Source organism: Sarcophilus harrisii, chromosome 2 (genome assembly GCF_902635505.1).
Source record: "Sarcophilus harrisii chromosome 2, mSarHar1.11, whole genome shotgun sequence".
NCBI lineage: Eukaryota > Metazoa > Chordata > Mammalia > Dasyuromorphia > Dasyuridae > Sarcophilus > Sarcophilus harrisii.
This window is the reverse complement of record NC_045427.1, coordinates 201,378,509-201,393,385: the sequence shown is the minus strand read 5'-3', so window position 1 is coordinate 201,393,385 and position 14,877 is coordinate 201,378,509.

Here is a 14,877-nt window from a genome sequence, read left to right as displayed (position 1 = left end):
AAAAATGTTTGTGGCAGCCCTTTTTGTAGTGGCAAGAAACTGGAAACTGAGTGGATGCCCATCAACTGGTGAACAGCTTAATAAATTATGGCATATGAATGGTATGGAATAGTATTGTTCTGTAAGAAATAGCCAGCAGGATAATTTCAGAAAAGCTTGGAGTGGCCTACACGAATTGCTGCTAAGTGAAATGAGCAGAACATGTTATACATGGCAACAATTAGACTATATGATGATCAGTTCTGATGGACATAGGTTTCTTCAACAATGAGAGGAATAAAACTAATTCCACTTGTTCAGTGATGAAGAGAGAAATCTACACCCAGAGAGAGAACCATGAGAATAGAGTAAACACAACATAGCATTCTCACTCTCTCTATTATTATTTGCTTGCATTTTGTTTTCTTTCTCAGTGTTTCTTTTCCATCCTTCTTGATTGGATTTTTCTTGTGTAGCAAGATAATTGTATAAATATGTAAACAAAATATGGATTTAACATGTATTTCAACATATGCAAGATTTATTGGATTATCTACCAGCTAGGGTGTGGGGTGGGAGGAAGGTGGGGAAAATTTGTAACCAAAATTTTGCAAGGCTTAATACCCATGCATATGCTTTGTAAATAAATAAATTTATAATAAATAAATAAATGAATAAAAAGGCAAAAAATAAAAAAATAAAATTAAAAAAATGCATTTTACAACAATAACAGCAACAAAAAAACACCAAATATTAAAAAATATATATTTTGAATGTAACTGGGAAAATATTAAATAAATAAAATAAAATATCTGACCACCAACCCCCCCCCCCCCAATGTTCAAAACACAGTAATGGTTATTGGGATATTAGAATGAACATGAAACAGTCTTTGCCTTCAGAAGAGCTTACATTTTACTTTTGAAATACCAAATGGTTGTTAATATATAAATATGAAGCATATAAAAAAGATAGCTAAATCTCAAGGAGCATAATTAACTGAGTGTAGAGAAAAGAAAGAAATATGCCAGGAATGGCTTTTCTGGGTTTTGCTGGGTTAAATTTTTATAAAAATCCATATTTAAAGGGTGGGGCAAAATGGCAGAGACTAGACAGGTTTTTATCTGAACTCTTCTTGGCTTCCCTCGCACCAAATAAGGCTTCTGAACGGGCTTTGGAGTGAGAGAATGCACAAATATTTGGAGTATAACAACTTTTCAGCAGAAGATATTTTCGAAGAACTTCAGGAAAGATCTATCTCAAATGGACATTTGAGGGGGAGGCAAGCCAGCAAGGGCACAGGGAAGTATGGTGCAGTTCAGGGATAACCAGGGTAAAGAGGCTTCCATAGGCTGGGGGGATCTAGTGGGAATATCTTAGCCAAAATACAGCAGCACTTGCTACTTTGTTCTGGTTCAGAAGCCAGTGGATCAGCAGATTATCTGTGAGACCTACAGAACTACAGAAGGCAAATAGTGAGTGCCTGAACCCCAGTATAATGCAGAACTTAGCCACACCCACCAAGCATGGAAATGAAGCCAGCAGTACCCATCTCAGAGCAGCATATTCTTTTTCTAAATACTAAAAGTGTTTTCTAAATACTGGAGGAAGAGAAAAGGGTAGGTAAATTGGGTAAATTATATCACATGAAGAGACCTATTACAGTTGAGGGAAAGAAGGGAGGAAGATGAACATTGTGGGAAAATTAATCTCCTCAGATTTAGTTCAAAGAGAAAATATCTGACATTAATTTTAATTGAAAAAAACTTGTCTCATCCTATAGAGAAGTAGAAGAAGAAAGGGGAAAGGAAAGGGGCTGATAATAGAAGGGAGAATAACAGTAGGAGGGGAAAGAATAAGAAATGAGAAGAGATTATAAAAATGAGGACAGATTGAGGGAGGTGTTGGTCAGAAGCAAAACATTGGTGAGGAGGGAAAGCAGGAAAGAGAAAAATATAACTTGGGGAAAATTAGATTACAGTTAGTAATTTTATCTGTGAAAGTTAATGGGATGAACTGTCCCATAAAAAAGAAGCTGATTACAGACTAGATTAAAGATCAGAATCCTGCAATATATTGTTTACAAGAAACATATTTAAAGCAGAGTGAAAAATACAAAGTTAAGATAAAAGGCTGGAGGAGAATCTATTATGCCTCAGCTGAAATAAAGTTAACATTTCTAGTACAAGTAGAAGTGATAGTGGGCAATTTTGTTTCTCACCTGATCTTACTCGGAATAGTTCCAGTTTGTCCCCATTATGTATGATGCTTGCTAATGATGTTAAATAGATGCTACTGATCATTTTTAGGAAAGCTCCATTTATTCATGTACTCTAATATTTTAATAGGATTTCATAAATGTTGGATGTTGGATTTCATAAAACATTTTTCTGCATCTACTGAGCTAATCATATGATTTTTGTTGGTTTGGTTATTGATATAGTGAATTATGTTAATACTTTTCCTAATATTGAACCAGCCATACTTTTCTGGTATTGGTCCTACTTGGTCTTGGTGTATTATTCTGGAATGACTTGGTTTAATCTCTTTGCTAATATTTTTTTTAATATTTTTATTTATTTATTTATTTTTATTTAATAGCCTTTTATTTACAGGTTGTATGTATGGGTAACTTAACAGCATTGACAATTGCCAAACCTCTTGTTCCAATTTTCCCCTCCTTCCTCCCATCCTCTCCCCCAGATGGCAGGATTACCAGTAGATGTTAAATATATTAAAATATAAATTAGAAACACAATAAGTATATATGACCAAACCGTTATTTTGCTGTACAAAAAGAATTGGACTCTGAAATATTGTACAATTAGCCTGTGAAGGAAATCCAAAATGCAGGTGAGCAAAGATATACGGATTGGGAATTCAATGTAATGGTTTTAGTCATCTCCCAAAGTTCTTTCGCTGGGCGTAGCTGGTTCAGTTCATTACTGCTCCATTGGAAAAGATTTAGTTGATCTCACTGCTGAGGATGGTCAAGTCCATAATAATTGGTCATCATGTAGTATTGTTGTTGAAGTATATAACTAATATTTTATTTACGATTTTTGGATCAATATTCATTAGGGAAATTTATCTATATTTTTCTTTCTCTGTTTTCATCCTACCTGTTTAAGGTATCAGCACTATATCTGTGTCATAAAAACAAAATGGCATGATTCCTTCTTTCCTTATTTTTTTCAATTGTTTCAATATTATTGGAATTAATTGTTCTTTAGTAGAATTCACATATAAAATGGTGTGGGGTTGGAAATTTATTCTTAGGGAGCTGATTAATTGCTTGTTGTATTTCATTTTTTAAAATGGGACTATTTAAGCAATTTATTTCCTCTTCTGTTAATCTGGGCAAACTATATTTTTTGTAGGTATGCCTTCATTTCACTTAGATTATCAAATTTATTGATGTAAAGTTGGGCAAAATAACTTAATTATTTCTCTAATTTCCTCTTCATTGGTGGAAAGTTCTCCTTTTCATTTTTGAGACAAACAATTTGATTTTCTTCTTTCCTTTATCTAATCAAATTAAATAAAGGTTTATCTCTTTTGTTGATTTTTTTTCATAAAAGCAACTCTTAGTTTTGATCATTAATTAGTTTCCTTATTTTCAGTTTTATTTATCTCCCCTTTTATTTTCAGATTTCAAATTTGATATTTAATTGGAGTGTTTAATTTGTTCTTTTAGGTGTAAGCCTTGTCTTTTACTATTTTATGCAAATAAGCATCTAGAGATATCAATTTTCCCCTAATAACTGCTTTGGCCACACCAATTTTGTTGTGTTGTCTCATTGTTATTCTCTTGGATGAAGTTATTGATTGCATCTAGGATTTGTTGTTTCACCCATTCATTCTTTAAGATTAGATTATATACTTTCTGATTAATTTTTTGGTCTTTTTTCTCCTGGTTTTTGATTGCATGTAATTTTTATCACATCATAATCTGAAAAAAAATTCATTTACTATTTCTGCTTTTCTGCATTTAATTTTTAGCTTTTTTATGACCTAATATCTGGTCAATTTTTGTATAGGTTCCATAAATCACTGAGAAAAAAAAATAGTATATCCTTTCTCTCTCAATTCAATTTTCTCCAAAGATCTATCATACCTAATTTTTCTAATATTCTATGAACCTCCTTAACTTCTTTCTTATTTATTTTGTGGTTTGATTTATCTACTTTTGAGACAGCAAGGTTGAGATCCCTTACTAGTATAGTTTGGCTGTCTATTTTTTCTTACATTTTTCTTAACTTCTCTAGGAATTTGAATGCTATGCCACTTGGTGCATATTTATTTAGTATTGACATTGCTTCATTATCTATGGTACCCTTTAGCAAGATGATGTTTCCTTCCTTATCACTTTTAATTAGATCTATTTTTGCTTTTGCTTGACCTCAGATCGGGATCACTATCCCTGCCTTTTATTTTTTTATTTTTTTTTTTATTTGTGCTTCACCTGAAGCATAATAGATTCTGTTCTAGCATTTTACCTTTACTATGTAGGTATCATTTTGCTTTTAGTGTGTTCCTTGTGAACAAAATATTTTAGGATTCTGGCTTTTAATCCATTCTGTTATCCATTTCCATTTTATGGGACAGTTCATCTCCTTCACATTCACAATTAAAATAACCAATTTTGTATTTGCTGCCATTTTATTTATCCCAAGTTATACTTTTCTCTTTCTTTTCCCCCTTTCCCTCCTCTCCAGTATTTTGCTTTTGACCACAACCAGCTCTCCCACTTTATAGTCCTTCCCCCTTTCTTATACCTTTTCCCTTCTACTTGTTTTCACTTCTATTAACTTCTGCCTTTTCTTTCCCCTTTTCTTTCCCATTTCCCTGGAAGATGAAAGAAGTTTGTCTGTAAAACAAAATATGACTGCTGTTCTCTCTTTGAGCCAAATTTGATGAAAGAAAGATTCATACAATGTTCATCCCCTTCCCTTTTTTCCCTCAGTACATTAGATCTTCCTTGCCTGTTCATAAGATGTAATTTCCCTTATTTTGCCCCCATTTCCTTTTCCTCTGCTACAACACCCTTTCCATCTCTAGTTTTGTTTTCATGTTATCACAATAACATCAAATTATACCCACACTCTCTAAGTATAATCTATTAGAGATATAATTCTCTAGAGTTCTTTCCTTTTTAATCTTTTTTATGTTTCTCTTGAGATTTGTATATGGAGAAAAAAATTTTTGTTTAGCTTTGCTCTTTTCATCAGAAATAAATGAAATTCACATGTATCATTGAATGTCCATCTTCTCCCTTGAAACATAATGTTCAATTTAGCTGGATAATTGTTTCTTGACTACAATCTAAGTTTCTTTGCCTCAGATTTCAGGGCTTTGGATGGTGGAAGATGCTAGGTCTTGGGCAATCTTTATTGTAGTTCCTCAATATTTGAATTGTTTCTTTCTGGCTGCCTGAAATAATTTTTCCTTGATCAAATAGTTCTGAAATTTTGCTATAATATTCTTTGGAGTTTTCATTTTGGGTTCTATTTCAGGTGATGATGGGTGAATTCTTTCAATGGCTACTTTATCTTCTGATTCTAGGACATCAGGGCAGTTTTTCTTGATTATTTCCTAAAATATGATATCTAGCATCTTTTTTTTTTAATCGTGGTTTTCAGGAAGTTGAATAATCCTTAGGTTGTTTCTTCTAGATCTATTTTTTTAAGTTTATTTATTTATTTTTTATTATAATAACTTATTATTGACAGAACCCATGCCAGGGTAATGTTTTTACAACATTATCCATTGCACCCACTTCTGTTCTGATTTTTCCCTCCCACACTCTACCCCTTCCCCTAGATGGTAAGCAGTCCTATATATGTTGAATATGTCACAGTATATCCTAGGTACAATATATGTGTGCAGAACCAAACAGTTTTCTTGTTGCACAGGGAGAATTGGATTCAGAAGGTAAAAATAACCTGGGAAGAAAAACAAAAAATGCAAACAGTTTACATTCATTTCCCAGTATTTTTTTCTTTGTTTCTGTCCATCATTGATCAATTGAAACTGAATTAGGTCTCTTTGTCAAAGAAATCCACTTCCATTAGAGTACATCTTCATACAGTATCATTGTTGATTTATAGAATGATCTTTTGGTTATGCTCATTTCACTTAGCATCAGTTCATGAAAGTCTCTCCAAGCCTCTCTGTATTCATCCTGCTCGTCATTTCTTACACAACAATAATATTCCATAACATTCATATACCACAATTTCCCCAACCATTCTCCAATTGAAGGGCATCCATTCATTTTCCAGTTTCTAGCCACTACAAACAGGGCTGCCATAAACATTTTGGCACACACAGGTCCCTTTCCCTTCTTTAGTATCTCCTTGGGGTATACGCCAAGTAGTAGCACTGCTGGGTCAAAGGGTATGCACAGTTTGATAACTTTTTGGCCATAATTCCAGATTGCTCTCCAGAATGGTTGGATTCATTCACAATTCCACCAACAATGTATCAGTGTCCCAGTTTTCCCGTATCCCCTCCAAAAATCATCATTATTTTTTCCTGTCATATTAGCCAATCTGACAAGTGTGTAGTGGTATCTTGGAGTTGTCTTAATTTGCATTTCTCTGATTAATAATGATTTGAAACACTCTTTCATATGAGTGGTAATAGTTTCAATTTCATCATCTGAAAATTGTCTGTTCATATCCTTTCAACATTTGTCAATTGGAGAATAGATCCATTTTCTTTTTTTTTTAATTTATTTTTTAATTTTTTTAATTTTTTTATATTTAATAACCTTTTATTTACAGGATATAGGCATGGGTAACTTTACAGCATTAACAATTGCCAAACCTCTTGTTCCAATTTTTCACCTCTTACCCCCCCCCCAACCCCCTCCCCTAGATGGCAGGATGACCAGTAGATGTTAAATATATTAAAAATATAAATTAGATAAAATAAGTATACCTGACCAAAACGTTATTTTGCTGTGAAAAAGAATGATCTGTATTTACAATTAGCTTGTGAAGGAAATCAAAAATGCAGGTGTGCATAAATATAGGGATTGGAATTCAATGTAATCATTTTGTCATCTCCCAGGTTCTTTTTCTGGAAATGCTGGTTCCAGTTAATTACTGCTCCATTGGAAATGATTTGGTTGATCTCGTTGTAGGATGACCTGGTCCGTCAGAACTGGTCATCTAAAATTTGTTGAAGTTATAATGATCTCCTGGTCCTGCTCATTTACCAGCATCAGTTCATTAAGTTCTCCAGGCCTTTCAAATTTCCTGTTTCATTTCTTACAGAACAGTAATATTCCAAATATTCATATACCCAAATTTATTCAGCCATTCTCCAACTGATGGACATCCATTCGTTTCCAGTTTTTAGCCATAAAAAGGCTGCCAAAACATTCTTACCAAAGGTCCCCTTTCCCTTCTTTATAACTTTTGGGATATAATCCCAGTAAACCTCTGGATCAAAGGGTATGCACAGGTAACTTTTTGAGCATAGTTCAAACTCTCTCCCAAAATGGGGATTTTCCACTCCACCAACAATCATCAATAGATTTCCCTTTCCCTCAAACAATCATCATTATTTTTCCGTCATCTTAGCCAATATGACAGGTGTGTAGTGTTATCTTAGAGTTGTCTTAATTTGCATTTCTTTTTGTTAATATTGGGCATCTTTTCATATATAGAAATAGTTTCAATTTCTTCATCTGAGAATTGTCTTTCATATCCTTTTACCATTTTCAATTGGAGAATGGCTTGATTTTTTATAAATTAAGAATTCTTTATATATTTTGGTGGGTTGTCAGAACCGACTTAAAAATTTTTCCCAGTTTTTGCTTCCTTCTAATCTTTGCTTGTTTTGTTTGTACAAAACTTTTCAGTTTGGTATAATAAATTTTCTATTTTGTGACAATGACTCTGTTCTGCTTTGGTCATAAGACCTTCCACAGGTCTGAGAGGTAAACATCCTGTGTTTCTTTTTTAATAATTTATTCTTTTATCCTTGAACCCATTTTACCTTATCTTGGTTACGGCGTTAAGATGGATCAATGCCATTTCTGCCATATTTTTCCAATTTTCCCAGCAATTTTTTATCAAACAGAAGTTCTTATCCTAAAAGCTGGGATCTTTGGGTTTGTCAAAGACTAGGTTGCTATATTTGTTGACTGTTTTATCCCTTGAACCTAATCTATTCCACTGATCCTAATCTATTCCTTAGCCAAACCAAAGGTTTTACTTGCTCTAAATATAATTTTAGATCTGGTACCTAAGCCATTCATTTATTTTTTTTCATTAATTCCTTAAATTCTTGCCCTTTTGTTTTTCCATATGAACTTTGTTGTTATTTTTTCCAGGTCATTAAAATAGTTTTTTGGGACTCTGTTGGTATAGCGTTAAATAAATAGATTAGTTTAGGTAATATTGTCATCTTTATTTTTTGCTCGCCCTATCCAGGCATTTAATTTTTTCAATTGGTTCATAAGACAATTTGTGTGAAAAGTGGTCTGTAATTTTGCTCATAAAGTTTTGATTTTCCTTGGCGATGATTCCTAAATATTTTATATTATCAGTAGTTACTTTAAATGGAATTTCTCGTAACTCTGACTGTTGGTTTTTTGAATATAAAGAATGCTGATGACTTATGGGGTTTATTTTATAAAGGCCTTTTAAAGTTGTGGATTATTTCTAATAACTTTTAGCAGAATCTCGGGGTTCTCAAGTATACCATATGTCGGCAAAGAGTGATAATTTGGTTTCCTCATTGCCTATTCTTATTCCTTTAATCTCTTTCTTAGCTCTTATTCTAAAGCTAGTGTTTTAATAAATATTAAATAGTACTTGATGTGGGCAACCTTGTTTCCCCAGACCTTATTGAATGGGTTGCAGTTTGTCTCCATTACATATGATGTTACTGATGGTTTTAAATAGATCTGTGATTTTAAGGAAAAGTCCTTTTACCATACTCTCAAGTGTTTTTTAATAGGAATGGATGTTGGATTTTATCAAATGCTTTTCTGCATCTATTGAGATGATCTATGGTTTTTTTAATTTGGTTTTCTGGCCAATTATATTGATAGTTTTCCTAATATTGAACCAGCCCAATTTCCTGGTATAAATCCTCTGATCATGTGTATTATCTTGGAGATGATTTTCTGTAGTCTTTTGCTAATATCTTATTTGATTTTAGCATCAATATTTTAGGAGTTTTCTATAATTTTCTTTCTCTGTTTTCAATTACCTGGTTTAGGTATCAATTACCATGTCTTGTCATAGAAAATTTGGTAGGACCTTCATTCGCTATTTTATCAAATAATTTTATAGATTGAATTGTTCTTTAAATGTTTGGAAAATTCACATTAAATCCATCTGGCCTGGGGATTTTTTCTTAGGGGTTGTTTAGTTGCCTGTTCTATTTCTTTTTCTGAAATGGGACTTTAAGCAATTTCTTCCTCCTTTTGTCTGGGAAGTCTATATTTTGGGGTGTCATCTATTTACTTGGTTTCAAATTTTGGATAAAGTTGAGCAAAACAACTCCTTATTATTTCTCTAATTTCCTCTTCATTGGTGGAAATTCTCCTTTCATTTTTAAGACTACTAATTTCATTTCCTCTCTCCTTTTCTAATCAGTTTCCAAAAACTGTATTTTATTGGTTTTCATAAACCAACTCTTAGTTTTATTAATTATTCAATAGTTTTTTACTTTCAATATTTTTAATTTCTCCTTTTAATTTTAAATTTCCAATTTAGTATTTGATTGGGTTTTTTGGTCTTTTTAGTTTTTTTTAGTTTGGAATTCATTAATTTTCTTGCTCTGTTTTATTCAAGTGTCTAATATAAAATTCCCTCTTATTACCCTTTGGTCATCCCCAAATTTTGGTATGATTCTCTATTGTCATTATCTTAGTGAAATTAATTGTATCTCTAATTTGCTGCTTCAAATCATTCTTTAAGATGAGATTGTTTATTTCCAATTACTTTTGGGTTTTTCCCCTAACTTTATGTTGAATTGTTTTTATTGCATCATGTTGAAAAGAAAGCATTTATTTTCTTTCTTGCATTTAATTTTAGGTCTTTTGTCCTAATATATGGTCAATTTTTTGAATAGGTTCCATGAACTGATGAGAAGAAAGTATATTCCTTTCTACCTCCATTCAATTTTCCAAGATCCAAATACCTAATTTTTCTAATATCTATTGACCTTTTAATTTCTTTCTTATTTGTTTTGGTTTGATTTGTTAATTTAGGTGCAAGGTTAGATCTCCTATTTACCAGTTTTTTTCATTTCTTCTTGCAACCTCTTAACTTCCCTTCATGAAGTTATGAATCATTGTGCATATGTTTAATTTTATATTGTTTGTTGTTTATCTCCCTTTAGCAGGATGTAGTTTTTTCTTATTCTTTTAATTAGATAATTTTCTTTTTTGATCTGAGATAAGGTTGGCTACCCTGCTTTTTTGACTTCCCTGAAGCTAAAGTTTTGCCCAGCCTTTACCTTTATCATATGTACCCTGCTTTAAATGTGTTTCTTTAAACCATATTGTAGGGTTCTGACTTTTGATCCAGCTGTTATCTGCCTCCTCTTTTGGGGAAGTTCATCCCATTCCATTTAGGTTAAATTACTAAATCTGTATTTCCTCCATCCTAATTACCCAGATTATGCTTTACTTATTCTTGCCTCCCCAACCTTCTTTCCCCTTTTAAACTTACTTACCCCTCTTGTATCACGTGTTCCCTCTTTATAATCCTCCCTCCCCACCTTTAGCCTTTTCCCCTTCCTTCCCTTTTTACTTTTTTCTTTCCCTTTTCCTCCCCTGTTTTTAATGAGGCGGAGAAATTTTCTCTAATATAAATGTCAATTATTTTTCTTTGAAACTCTGATGAGGTAGATTCCAACAATGTTCTTCCCCTGTCTAAATTCCTTCAGATAAGATATTTCCTTTGCCTCTTTGTGGGATGTGGTTTCCCTATTTTTTCCCTCCTTTTCACCTTATTCTGCCATCATCCCTTTTCCATATCTATTTTTTTTTTTATGTTTAAAAAAAATCAAATTATACATTATTCTTTTTGATATCCACAACAGAAATAAATTTCAAAAGTTATTTTTACCTTTTCTGCATCTCTTGAGTTCTATGGTTGGAATCAAATTTTTGTTTAGTTCTGGTTTTTCTTAGAAACAAATGGAATTCATTTGTTTCTTAAATTCCTTCTTCTTCCTGGGAAAATGCTCATTAAGGGGTGGTTTATTCTTGGCTGCATCCCAAGTTCTTGTCCTTTCGGAATATCTATTCACCCTTCTTTCCTTTAATGTAGAAGGAGATTTTGGGTGATCCTTATTTGGGCACCTCATTTAAATGTTTTTTGCTGCTTGTAAAATTTTTCCTTAATCTGATAGTTCTGAAATTTGGACAATATTCCTTGGGGTTTTTATTTTTGGTTTCTTTCAGGGTGTTCGATGATTTTTTCAATGCCTATTTTACCTTCATTCTATTAAACCCAATTTCTTTGATGATTTCTTAAAATATCGGCTTTTTTCATCATAGTTTTTGGAAAATAATAACCTCGTTATCTCTCCTCGATCTATTTTCCAAGTCTGTCGTTTTTGCAAAATGATAATTCATGGTTTTTCAGTTTGTCATTTTTTTTGTTTTTGCTTGACTGAATCTTGCTGCCTCAATAAATCTTAGTTTCTTTTTTCAGTTCAATTTTTAAAAAATTATTTTCTTCATTAGCGTTTTTTCTGTATATGTCCAATTGGTTTTTAAAAATTGTTTTGGTCGGGGTTTTTTCCATTTCACTAATTTTTTTTTTTATGAATTTTTTCTTTTCAATTCACAGGATCCTATTTTTGGAGTTCTTTGTCTTTTCCAATTTCCTTACCATGTTCCTTTATTTTCCAATTCCCAATTTTGTTTCCCTACTTCTGGGAATTTTTTTTAACTTTTCAATTCTTATTTCAAAAAGTTGTTGCCTCTTGAAGGCTTTTCTTTCCTTTCCCCATTTATCTTCTAACTGCTTTTAGGTCTTAAGGTCCTTCTTGAAGTCTTAAAAACATTTATTTTGCTGTTTGAGGTCTCTTCAGGGTTGCTGACCTGCTCTTTTTCTGCATAGAAGCTGTGGATCGTTCTTTTCATCTTTTTATTCATGTTTGAAAGCCTTTAGGGTATGTCTCCTAGGCAAGGGGGTTACCAGCTTCCTCTGCAGAGCAGGGAGAGATGTAAACCGATTTCCAGTTCGGAGGTATGGGAGTGCTCTGAGTGAGAGTTTTCCCTTTCCCCAAAAGGAAGTGGATTCAGCACTGGCCGAGCTATTGAAGTGCCCAGTTGGGCTGTGTGGGTTAGCGATTGCCCTTGGCTAGAGACTAAGGGGTGAAAGTGTCACTGCCCCAGGCCGGAGCCTCTTGTGGGACTGTGAGTATTAGCAGCTGACAGCAGACCGCAGACTGCCGTGAACTCTGCCCCAGCATCTCTGCCTGATGCAAATCGGCCCTGGAAAAGCTCTATGGCCCCAAGCCGAGCTCCCCACTTTGCAGATTGCAGGCTAACCCGGGCTGTGTCCTCCTGCCATGCAGGATCACAACTGCTCCAAGGAAAAGCCCCGTACTGTGGGTTGGGGCTGCCAGCTTGTGCTGAGATCTGTGATTTTACTTTTGGTTTGAGGCTCTCCTCAGAACCTAATTTCTCTCCCAGTCTGAGCTGATCTCCCCCCTGGGCCCGTTACCAACCTTTTTTTGTTGAGACTGCAGATTTTCTTTGGCTGGTGAGTTGTTTTACTTCTTATCTTTACGAATTGTAGCAGTCAAGACTATTTTTGAGGCTCGATATAATATTGATAAAGAGGGTAAGAGAAGAGCTTAGAAAGTAGAAGAGTTTAGAAAGTTGCGTGAGTGTGTCTTCTCTGCCATCTTGGCTCAGCCCCTCCACCAGCCCACCCCTTTCCATTCCCCCTTCTCCTCATACTTCCCTATAGACTGAGACAAGCTTCACAGATTTTTTTTTTTTTTAATGAATTGGTTTCTCTCTCATATCTATTTTGTAAGGAGTTATACACTTTCCCCATTTGATCAGGTCTATGTATTAAGAAGTTTTCTTCAGATAATTTCTGTTTTTTTCTTTTTAGTTCTCTCTTGCAAATATATCATTTCATTTTCCCATTTTTCTTCTAATTCTCATTTAAGATTCTTTTTGAATTCTTCCAAAAGATTCTTGTGAAAGGGGAACTGACACATATCATCCTTTGAAGCTTCATTTGAAATTAATGGCCTTCAGAATCTTCAGGATTTCAGATCTGTTCTTATCTTTCTTCATAAAAGATGTTTGTGGTCAGAGTTCTTTATGCTTTTTTGTTGATTTTTTTAAAGTTTGAGCTCTGCTCTTAAGACAAATGGGGGTTGAAAAATGGTCAAAGGATATGAACAGACAATTCTCAGATGAAGAAATTGAAACTATTTCTAGTCATATGAAAAGATGCTCCAAGTCATTATTAATCAGAGAAATGCAAATTAAGACAACTCTAAGATACCACTACACACCTGTCAGATTGGCTAAGATGACAGGAAAAAATAATGATGATTGTTGGAGGGGATGTGGGAAAACTGGGACATTGATTCATTGTTGGTGGAGTTGTGAACGAATCCAACCATTTTGGAGAGTAGTTTGGAACTATGCTCAAAAAGTTATCAAACTGTGCATACCCTTTGATCCAGCAGTGTTACTACTGGGATTATATCCCAAAGAGATTATAAAGAAGGGAAAGGGACCTGTATGTGAACGAATGTTTGTGGCAGCCCTTTTTGTAGTGGCTAGAAACTGGAAACTGAATGGATGTCCATCAGTTGGAGAATGGCTGAATAAATTGTGGTATATGAAAATTATGGAATATTACTGTTCTGTAAGAAATGACCAACAGGATGATTTCAGAAAGGCCTGGAGAGACTTACACGAACTGATGCTGAGTGAAATGAGCAGGACCAGGAGATCATTATATACTTCAACAACAATACTAGATGATGACCAGTTCTGATGTATCAGGCCATCCTCAGCAACAAGATCAACCAAATCATTTCTAATGGAGCAGTAATGAACTGAACTAGCTATACCCAGAAAAAGAACTCTGGGAGATGACTAAAAACCATTACATTGAATTCCCAATCCCTATATTTATGCCCACCTGCATTTTTGATTTCCTTCACAAGCTAATTGTACAATAATTCAGAGTCTGATTCTTTTTGTACAGCAAATAATGTTTTGGTCATGTATACTTATTGTGTATCTAAGTTATATTTTAATATATTTAACATCTACTGGTCATCCTGCCATTTAGGGGAGGGGGGGGGGGGTAAGAGGTGAAAAATTGGAACAAGAGGTTTGGCAATTGTTAATACTGTAAAGTTACCCATGTATATATCCTGTAAATAAAAGGCTATTAAATAAAAAAATAAAGTTAAAAAAAAAAAAGACAAATGGGGGCTATGCTTTAATTTATACTGGAGCTGGTGCTGTTGACTGATTTGTTTTGTATTTACTTTGGGTGTCTCAAAGCAAATCTGCTGAACCACTGGCTTGCAAACAGAACAGAGTAGCCTAACAGCCTCACAATAGATTTCCTGTGTCTCCTTTCCCCTGGTCCCTGCCACAGGTTCCCTGCATTGCTCTCTGGGTTTGGCAGTCTCTCCCCTGCCCAGTTTAAATAGACCTTCTCTGAAGTTCTTCCAAAGTATCTTCTTCTGGAAATTTGTTGTACTTCAAGTATTTGTGGATTCTGTCAGTCCCAAACCATTTCATTTGCTTAATGTGCTGTTGATTCTAGGAATGTTCAGAGAAGTTCAGATAAAGACTTGTCTACTCTCCACAATCTTGATTCTTCCCCCACTCTCATAATATAGTTCAATTGGAAAATAAAAACAAAA